Below are 9,514 nucleotides of genomic sequence, written 5' to 3'. Positions count from 1 at the left end.
GGTGCCAGGGCTACGAACCGTCAAGCCCAGAGGTGCCAGGGCTACGAACCGCCAAGCCCAGAGGTGCTGGGGCTACGAACCGCCAAGCCCAGAGGTGCCAGGGCTATGAACCGTCAAGCCCAGAGGTGCCAGGGCTACGAGCCTCCAGGCCCAGAGGTGCCGGGGCTACGAACCGCCAGGCCCAGAGGTGCCGGGGCTATGAACCGCCAAGCCCAGAGGTGCCAGGGCTACGAACCTCCAGGCCTAGAGGTGCTGGGGCTACGAACCACCAAGCCCAGAGGTGGTGGGGCTATGAACCGCCAAGCCCAGAGGTGCCGGGGTTATGAACCTCCAGGCCCAGAGGTGCCGGGGCTATGAACCGCCAAGCCCAGAGTTGCTGGGGCTACGAACCGTCAAGCCCAGAGGTGACAGGGCTATGAACTTCCAAGCCCTGGCACAAATTAAGCACTGCCTAGAAGCAGATGCAGGGGCACTTTGGATCCCACCGGGGCAAATCTAGAGGCTCTTCCTCTGTACTCAGACATTCCCCCACTGAAGTCAAAGGGAGCTTTGCTTGAGTAAAGCACTTCAGGATCTGGCTCCTTCACTTTGCTGGCTTGACAAGTTGTACAAATGCCCCTGGCGCGTCACACATCTGCGCCTAGGACATTACAGTGCTGCTGGGATAGAAAGGCAAATGTGTCATCCGCTGTGAGTGTCAGGACGCCTGGTTCTATTCTGAGCTCTTCCACGGAGCTGCTGTGTGGCCGTGAACCAATCACTCTGGGCCTCAGCTTCCCTATCTGTAATAAGACCTATTTCACAGAGGGGTGAGTGGCTCAGTTTCTGTCTGTTAATTACAACTTTTCAATTGCGTTTCGCCCAGGTGCCTGTTTTACATTCTCACACCTTTTTTATTCAGGAGGCTCCATGTAAGGAGGCTGTTTTCCGGTGCCTCTTTCTTTTCTCCTCAAAGTTATACCGAGTTTTTCTCCATGGTTGTTTAGTGGGACTTCTCCTGCTTTTAGAGAGCTTGGTGAGGCATGTTTGCATAGCACTTTGCAAGCTGGCTGGGTTTGTCTCACAGTTTGTCCCTCCCTTCTGCCACATTCATTACCGAGTCCATCCTCTTTGGGTTTCTGGCATGCTCCACTAGCTGGATTCTCAAGGGCTCAGCACTAACAATAGGGACTGGATTATCAGACACTCTGATCTGGGCACCGAAATAAAGGCTGGATTTTCCAAAGTGCTCAACCCCCAGCAGCTCCTGTTAAGATTTTCTAAATAGCTCAGTACCCAAAGTGGTGAACCCTTTTGCAAACCTGCTGGTATAGTTAGGTGCTCACATGGGAACTGAGCTCTTCTAAAATAAGGCCTTCATTGTGGGTGCCCAGCATGGTGGGGGGGAAATGGCCACATGTCACCCCAGATACAGTGTCCCGTTTGTGAGAAAGGCTCTTATCTTTGGCAAGAGCCTGCCTGTGTTTTGTGCATCTGACTGTAGTAAGTCTGTTTGCCTGGCGCTGCTGTGCAGGGATCTTAGTTTGGGGTGGGTATTTAAATTTGTCCCTGTGTCACCAACTCTCCCGATTTTATCCCAAGTCTCAGGGTAATTGGTATTTTTCTTAAAGCCCCAGCTACTGGTGTTAGCTGAATCCGTAAGAATGAAAAGTCTCTACTCCTCATGGTTGCAGATAAAAGCATGGAAATCTGACCCTAGTGTATTAGAAAGGCTGAAAAGTCAGAAGACGAATAACAAGAATCCAAACTGCTTTTTGTTGTTGTTCTTATTAAATCTCATGATTTTTTATAGCCAAGCTTATGTCCTTTCCGCTCAGCGGCGTACTCTTTCAAAATTGACCTTTCCCAGGAAATGTTTCCACCATGGGCAGGCCTTGCCTGGAAAACGGCATGGGGAGAATCAGTTGAGATCAGCCATGCTGTGATGTTCTGCAGCTTGCGATCAGTTTTGGTGACGTCCAGACCCAACACGCTGTGTTGCTCTTTGATGACAGACTGAGGGATTAACAGGGGCCTGCTGGAGCCCTGGAGGGATACGCCAACAGTGACACACGCAGCTCTTGAACCGCAAGGCCAGCCAGGACGTAACGGTGACCTCCCGGGAGCCCTGGCGAAGCTCTGAATCAACACGTCTCCCGCCCTGTTTCTTATTTCAGCGCACATGCCTGCAGGATCGTTCCTTGCCCAGACATGCTCTGAGGTTTGCTTCAGGGACTGTTGATCTTGGCCGAGAGGAAATGTTTCTGTATCAAATAGCTGGCTAATGCGTAGTGACGAGGGCACTTGTCTCTGCCCATGGTATGTTCTGTGTCAGTGACTGTGTGAGCAAAGCAGGCTGGGAAAGGGGGCACAGAACCGTGCAGTTGATCTGGAGGGTCGACAGTGGGAAGAGGAGAGGGTTGAAAGTAAGAAGTTTAGTTTAAATCTGAATAATCAAGAGCTGAACTCATAATCTTTACAGAGCAAGGGAGTTGCCCAGAGCTGGGCATTCTCAGGGCTACCTCAGAAATCCCTTCTCTGACCTGCACGCGCACAGGCTCTCCCAGAGGAGGAGGAGCAGCAACTAGGGTGGGAGGCAGCAAAGAATCCTGTGGCACCTTATAGACTAACAGATGTTTTGGAGCATGAGCTTTTGTGGGTGAATATCCAGTTGGTCAGATGCAGGAGGAATGGTTGGGAGGAAGGTTTTCCTCACAGGGTGTGAGTTGGTGGTAGCTGAATAAAAGAGATAAGGCACAAGGGTTTTGTTTTCAGTTTCATGGCTGCAGCTCCTATGAGATAATACTTGTTATAATAATGAAGGAAAGATGCCTAGTGACTGAGATTTTCAAAGATACCTAAGGGGTTTAGGCACATGGCTCCTATTACTTCAAATGGGAATTGTGTGCCTAAATCCCCAGGCAGATTTTAAAATCTGAGCTGACATGATTTCCATTGTTGAGATCCTTTACCAATATGAGCTGATTAATCCTCCCAGCCACATGCCGCAGGAAGGTAAATCAATGTTATCCCCATTTTACGTGTGGGGAAACTGAGGCACAAAAGGTGTCAAAGCTGCGATTGCAACCCTGGAGTTCCCATTCTTTGGTCCTGTGCTCAAACTGCTAGGGAACCAGAGGGGATGAGTCATCTAACTCTGCAGATGAAAACACCTGTAACCCTGCAGCTTCACCGCTGTGACAGCCTCCATCTTGGCTGACACCCTGGGGATTGAATCAGGAACTTCCACAGTTAAAAGCATGAACTGCTGCAGCTTGAGCTAAAGAGCCAAGACTCTGTAACACTCATTAGTGGGTTACACAACCACATATGGGGAATTGTGGGGTGGGATCTATCCAGTGCCAACAAATCCTCCCTCCGCCTTCACAGATCCCCTCTAACAGACGTGGTAACTATCCTGTGAGATAACCTGGCCTGAACTGGCACTCAGTTTGACCACCTGTGAGCTGCTATTACAAGCCATTCATGATTGTGGAGCACAGATTGCTGGAGGCTATCTCAGCCATCTACTTGGCACGGCTACATCCCAGCTATGTCCGCCCAGGGCTGGAGGAAGAGGCATTCTCTACCCCTCCTGCATAGTGGTTGACAGTGACTTCCCGATGCAAAGCCTTAAAGTCAGTGTAAGCTTCTCCCTGCAACAAACGACTATGCTAGTCTGGAACTGGCTACAGCTGACAGAGGGGAATGGGAAACATATCCAGTGCAGATGGTCCATGGAGGAGGGCCCTTGTTAAACAGAAGAATAGGGGTCGTGCCCCAGTTGGGGCTGCAATGAATGCAGAAACACCCCAATTCCCCGGAAGATTCACGCTTCCTCCGCATGGTGCAGATCAGGCTGCGCCTCCAACTGTTCACTGCTCCTGCTCCTTCCCCGGGCCAAGGCATCATGCTCCAGCATTTTGACTGTCTCTGTGACATAGCACCCTGGAGCCCCCTTGAAACTGCAGGTTTGGCTTCATCGTCTGAACTGTCCTGAAGCTGAGCAAACGACCCAGGGCTGGCTGTTGAGTTCGGCTCCTGCAGGCACAGCCACGCCTGTCACTACGATTACATTTCATTATTTGAACTGCATCGTGGTAGGTGCTGTACCGGCACAGAGTAAGGGCACGGCTACGCTAGAGAATGCATCTGCCGCTGTAAGTTCTCTAATGCAGCTGCTCTAAGATACCAGGAGGGGGTCTCCCGTTGGCTTAACTACTCCAGCCCCGGCGAGCGTCAGTAGCTACAGTATTTTGGCCAGAGAAGCTCTCCCAGCGACATAGCGCTGTGCACACCGGCTTATGTTGATGTAACTTATGTCACTCGGCAGGTTGATTTACTCACCCCGAGTGACATACGTTATGCCAACATAAGCTGTAGTGTAGACATAGCCTTAGAGACAGACTCTGCTTTGAAGAGTTTACAGTCTAAATCAGGAATTGGCAACCTTTGGCCTGCGGCCTGCCAGGGATGGGCTGGCCGCCTTTATGAAGGGAGGGGCCTGATTTGAATACCCGGCGGCGGTCCGGGACTTCGGCGGTGGGGGGGTCCACTCCGGGTCTTCTATGGCACCAAAGGACCCTCCGCTGCCGAAATGCTGCTGAAGACCCTCGTAGCAGACGTCCCCACCGCCAAAATGCTGCCGGACCCCCTACCGCCAAAATGCCGCCGAAGCTCTGGACCGCCACTGGGTAAGTAAAAAAAAATAAATTAAAAAGGCGCCTAAGGCACAGGGGCCTGGTGTGGGGCCCGATTCCGGGGAATTGGGTGAATCGGCCTAAAGCCGGCCCTGGCCCGGAGTGGTGAACCGCGGCCAGTGAGCGCCACAATCGCCCGAACCTGCAGATGCGGCAGGTAAACAAACCAGCCCGGCCCCCCAGGGTGCTTACCCTGGCGGGCTGCGTGCCAAAGGTTGCCGATCCCTGTCTAAATAGATAAGACAGACAAACGATGAGAGGGGAAACGGAATGGAAGTAACTTGCCCAAACTCACACAGAAATTCAATGGAAAAGCCCTGAAACCCCGGTCTCCTGGTCCAGCATTCTCTCCACTGGACCATGCTGTATCCCATTGTAAGAGAGAGAAGACAGAGTCCTGAAATCATAGTTACCCAATACAGAAGATCCCTCCCAGTCTAACTCACAGAGGAATGTTTGCTGCAGGAAGTTACAAAATAGCCTTTCAGCATCTAACAGCGAGATTTTATACAGGAGCAGCTACCACGCGTGCACATCACCATTCCATCTGCGGATCCAAGGGCCAGGAAGCTTTATTCCCAGACTGACTGAATAATGATAGATAAATATCAATCAAAATTAGTTAAGAGCATCTGGGGCATTAAAATACATGAGAAAGCAGGGGTGGAGAGAGAATCAGTGCGAACAGGTTTTTAAATACAACAGCTGGAGGCAACTGTTGCTCAAGGGCAACTCACAAAGGGGCCTATTGAGTTATTTCCCCATCTGTTACTGCGTCCAAGAAAAAACGTCAAACTTGTGCGTGTTTCTGTAAAAATACCTGAGATTCCAACTGTGAGCCGCTTTTCCCATACCTTCAAGGCAACATTCGTCGGTTCCCTTGAAGCTCCTCATTTTCACAACAGAAGGAGGGGCAAAAAAACCTTGATCTCTTTTGTTCGCCAGATAAAATGATGACTAACAGTGGCAGCTGAGATTCTGGGTCAATTACAGCTCACTGACTTCCGTGGAGGAGTTTAGGTCTTTTATGCAAGGATGATATTTAATCCTCGAACCCTCCTTTGTCCAACAGCTGCAGAGGAGTTACCTGCCCGTTTCATTTTAAGTGGTTTCATGCAACATGTGTTAACTCTTTATGCTTAACAGTCTGTCTCAATTTGTATCGAGCTGCGACACTGGTTATCTTTCCCAGACCTGAAGACGGGCTCTGTGAAGCTCAAAAGCTTGTCTCTTCCACTAACAGAAATTGGTCCAATAAAAGATATGACCTCACCCACCTTTCCTGTCAACTCCTGGCATTAACACATGGCTACAACAACACTGTAAACAATGCTATATATTTGTCTTGTGGAACCACAGGAGAAGCTGATTTGATTGGGAAGCCACATTGGCAGGGGGTGGAGATGTTTCCATGGGTTTTCTGGGTGGACGGATTCTTCCAGCGGTTCAACACAGCCAAGACCATCTCATACTGTACCTACGGGAGAACCATAGCCATGGAAAGAATCTATCATCCCTTTTATCAAACTCAAGCCAAGCAACTACTTTGGCAACCAAATTCAAATGCATTCTGTCTGCAAATATTTGTTTCCATTTGGAGAAGATAAATTGCTTCCTGTGCAGCCGGTCTATGTGGGTTTATCCTACCTTGCAGCAAACCTTTGGTAGTCACTCAGAAACCACTGTGATTAGTGCAATATCAATACATAGCTAGCAAATGAATCGTTTTCAATAGAATACCTGAGACCGGAATAAACTGTTCAAATAGACGAATACCCCGGGATGTAAACCAGAACAAGAAGCTGACCCGTTTCAGGATTTAGATCTAGTCCCCAAATGCCCTTACTGTGTGCCAAACCAAAGTGTATTCCTTCAAACCCTTTGGCAGCCCGTCTGAGGCAGGAACCCATTGAGAAGATATTTGTATGTGAATTGTAATGACACATTTGAAAACAAAGGTGATCTGGACAGCGACAGGAAGGTGGCTCTCTATCCAGGTATCTCTCTGCAGCCAGTCCTCTCTGCTAGGAACCTTGGCATAGTTACCTAGACCTTCGTTGTGCCTAAGCTCATTGATTAGGCTCCTGCTTTGGGCTGCCCTTGACTAGCACCCAGAAACAAGTGGTGTATCTGTAATGGGTTATTGTGGTTCTCACTGTCTGCCTACTAATACGAGCAAGTGGCTCAGGCGATGGGTAATAGGATATGGAGCCTTTCACCTTTGATCATCAGTTCTTATTCAGCAAAAAACAACAAGAAGTCCTTGTGGCACCTTAGAGACTAATAAATGTATTTGGGCATAAGCTTTTGTGGGCTAAAACCCACTTCTAAGGTGCCACAAGGACTCCTCACTGTTTTGGCCTATACAAACATGGCTACCTCTCTGAAACCAGTTCTTATTCAGTACAGCATGGTAGTTCCTGCCAGTCATTGTCTAGGCTATTCCCTGCCCTATGTACAATGAGCTTGGTGATAACAGATCAGTTTCCGGTAGACAGAGGTCAGTATTTCCAAAATCATTGGCTCGAATCATCCACCCCCTTTCTGGCAGGCTCAGGGCACGTCGACACTATGAAAGGATGCCGACCTCAATTACATTGGCAAACAGCCGCAGCAATAATTAAATCACTTTTGAGTGTCCACGCTACAGTCCTTGCGTCGGTAGTGTACGTCCTCACCAGGAGCACTTGTACCGATTGTCCTGTCAGTGTGGGGCATTGTGGTATAGCTTCTGAAAGCCAGTAACAATGTAAGCAACACAGCGTCTATACTGACACTGTGTTGACCTAACTACATCAACATTGACTCTACACCTCTCCTGGAGGTGGAGTTACTAAGTTGGTGTAGCGAGGCAGTTAAATAGGTGGGAGTGAAATTTTAGTGTAGACGCTTCCATAGTTAGGTCAGCATAAGCTGCCTTGCATTGACCTGTGTAATGAAGACCAGACCTCAGAAAAGCAGCCAAGGACTGAACGGGCCATGGAGACAAACTGATGCTTTCACCACAAGAGTTGGGTCAAGATGCTGTCTTTTCCAATGTGTTTGTACAGCACCCAGCACAATGGGGCCCTGATTCTGACTGGGCCTCTGGGCACTATGCTGATATAATGAATAATAATTAATTAATCTAGGAATAATGTCAGTCTGGGAAAAGGTGTACTGCTGCTGCCCATGCTGTTCCTGTTTGGGATACAGGAGTCCAGTAACCAAGGCTCCCGCTGGTACCTTTCGCCAGCACTGAATTTACTTAATGACAATTAACTAATTAATTAAAAACAAACAACCCTCCTTTCCTCCCCAGCCACTTGTGTTGACAATTTGTATCTCAAGTTTTAGCACATTGAGCCTGATCCTGAACTACGTGGCTTTGCTCTTGGTTTCAGTGGGTGCAAGATCTGGCCCAGAGTGAATTGAAACAGCTGCATAGAAAATGGGTTTTCTGATGGCAAAGGTAATTTGACTCCTCTTTACAATGGCATTAATGGGTGGTGCTGCACAATTATGGCCCCTGCGCAGGCAACATTGATACAGCTGATACAATGCACTATGGCTGGCTGGCTGCCGTGAAAATGCATGAGGCCATCTGAGATGTTCAGTTCTGGGCATCCGGACCATGAGACTGGAAAAGCAATCCTGGGGAACAGGTATAGAGGACTTATTAAATACCATGCACACCTCCAGCCATTCTCTTCTATCTCCTTGACTGTCCTCAGGGCCTTGCAGCCAAAAAGAAATCCCAAACAGCTGTTTTTTAATTATGCTTCAAGATGGTCTGTTCTTTTTCCATGCCCTAGTTCCTGCTGTAAACTCCTCTGGGTCTCAGCAAATTAATGCTCACTCTCTCTCTGTGTGCTAACTTATATTTTAAACAGTGAGATATCACTTTTAACGAAAATAAAACTTTCTGAAAAATCCAGTTGTGGTTTCCAAGGATAGAAGGAAATTAACAGAACACTTTCCCTGCGTAAGATATTTTGCTCCCTCTTAAAATAAAGGAGGAAATAGAACTCAAAAAGAGATTTTATTTTTTGGCATTTGAGATTTTAATCAGGTTAATGTTTAACACTGTACCCATGGAGGAGATCTGGGCTCTATTTATTGGACCTAAAATTACTCTCCCCAGTCTGCCAGGAACAGTGGAAATTAACATGTGGGGTGGAATGGAATGTCCTGCGTCACTTAAATGTGAGCTAAAGAACCCCACTGATAGGATATGGAGGTGGGATTAGTTTATGAGACCTGCACATCCTTCAGCTGAGCAGAGGTCCTTGATTCAGTGCAGGCCCCAGCTTAATGGGCAGAGAAAAGGGCTGTATGAAACTGAGCCACCACTGATAATAAAATAAATTCACTTATCCTCCTGTTCAGCACTGGTTAACCTCAACTGGTGTTTTTTTTCTCAAAGCCCCTGCTCCTGGAGTCCTGTTATTTCATGAGCTGCTTGGCTCTCATTATGGTTCTGGAAGAGGGTTGCCACCTTTTAGGTACAAAAACTGGGATTTTCCTGAGCCCATAAAACTGGAGAGCTAGCCATGCGTACAATGCACCTTAACAGATTGCCCGGGACAGCTACCACCAAAAAAAGGGTGGGAGGACCCAATCCTGGAAAAACCTGGACAGGTGGCCCTCCTGCTGTGTAAAAACACAGGGAAACGTGTCCCATTCACAAATCAGAAGGCATATAAGAAACCCCCCCAATGTACCATTTTCTTTAACAGCCTAGTGGATGTAGAGGCGAGCTCGCAGCCGCCAGGAGCCCAGCTGATCGGAAGGCTGGGGAGGAGGACACACGCTCAGCTCTGGAGGGAGGGGCGGGTGGGTCGGCTCTAGAAATG

This window comes from Gopherus flavomarginatus, chromosome 25 (assembly GCF_025201925.1).
Source record: "Gopherus flavomarginatus isolate rGopFla2 chromosome 25, rGopFla2.mat.asm, whole genome shotgun sequence".
Classification (NCBI taxonomy): Eukaryota; Metazoa; Chordata; order Testudines; family Testudinidae; genus Gopherus; species Gopherus flavomarginatus.
The sequence above is the reverse complement of the archived record's forward strand: the minus strand, read 5'-3'. Positions refer to the sequence as shown.